We start from the raw sequence: 1,094 nt of genomic DNA, 5'->3' as shown, positions 1-1,094 counted from the left end.
TGATGTACTCCTTTCCCTATTTGAAACCAGTCTGTTGTTCCATGTCCAGTTCTAACTGTTGCTTCCTGACCTGCATACAGGTTTCTCAAGAGGCAGGTCTGGTGGTCTGGTATTCCCATCTCTTTTAGAATTTTCCACAGTTTGTTGTGATCCACACAGTCAAAGGCTTTGGCATAATCAATAAAGCAGAAATAGATGTTTTTTCTGAAACTCTCTTGCTTTTCTGATGATCCAGCAGATGTTGGCAATTTGACCTCTGATTCCTCTGTCTTTTCTAAATCTAGTTTGAACATCTGGACATTCACAGTTCATGTGTTGATGAAGCCTGTATTGAAGAGTTTTGAGCATTACTTTGCTAGTGTGTGAGATGAGTGCAATTGTGCAGTAGTTTGAGCATTCTTTGGCATTGCCTTTCTTTGGGATTGGAATGAAAAATGACCTTTTCCAGTCCCGTGGCCACTGTTGAGTTTTCAAAATTTGCTGGCATATTGAGTGCAGCACTTTCACAGCATCATCTTTTAGGATTTGAAATAGCTCACCTGGAATTCCATCACCTCCACTGGCTTTGTTCATAGTGATGCTTCCTAAGGCCCACTTGACTTTACATTCCAGGACGTCTGGCTCTAGGTGAGTGATCACACCATAGTGATTATCTGGGTCATGAAGCTCTTTTTGTACAGTTCTGTGTATTCTTGCCACCTCTTCTTAATATCTTCTGCTTCTGTTAGGTCCCTACCATTTCTGTCCTTTATTGAGCCCATCTTTGCATGAAATGTTGCCCTGGTATCTAATTTTGTTGAAGAGATCTCTAGTCTTTCCCATTCCATTATTTTCTGCTATTTCTCTGCACTGATCACTGAGGAAGGCTTTCTTATTTCTCCTTGCTATTCTCTGGAATGGGTGTATCTGTCCTTTTCTCCTTTGCTTTTCATTTCTCTTCTTTTCACAGCTATTTGTAAGGCTTCCTCAGACAGCCATTTTCCTTTTTTGCATTTCTTTTTTTTGGGGATGGTCTTGATTCCTGTCTCCTGTACAATGTCACGAACCTCCATCCATAGTTCATCAGGCACTCTGTCTATCAGATCTAGTCCCTT

This window comes from Bison bison, unplaced genomic scaffold, assembly GCF_000754665.1.
Source record: "Bison bison bison isolate TAMUID 2011002044 unplaced genomic scaffold, Bison_UMD1.0 scf7180017864041, whole genome shotgun sequence".
Taxonomy (NCBI): Eukaryota; Metazoa; Chordata; class Mammalia; order Artiodactyla; family Bovidae; genus Bison; species Bison bison.
Note: the sequence above shows the minus strand (reverse complement) of the source record.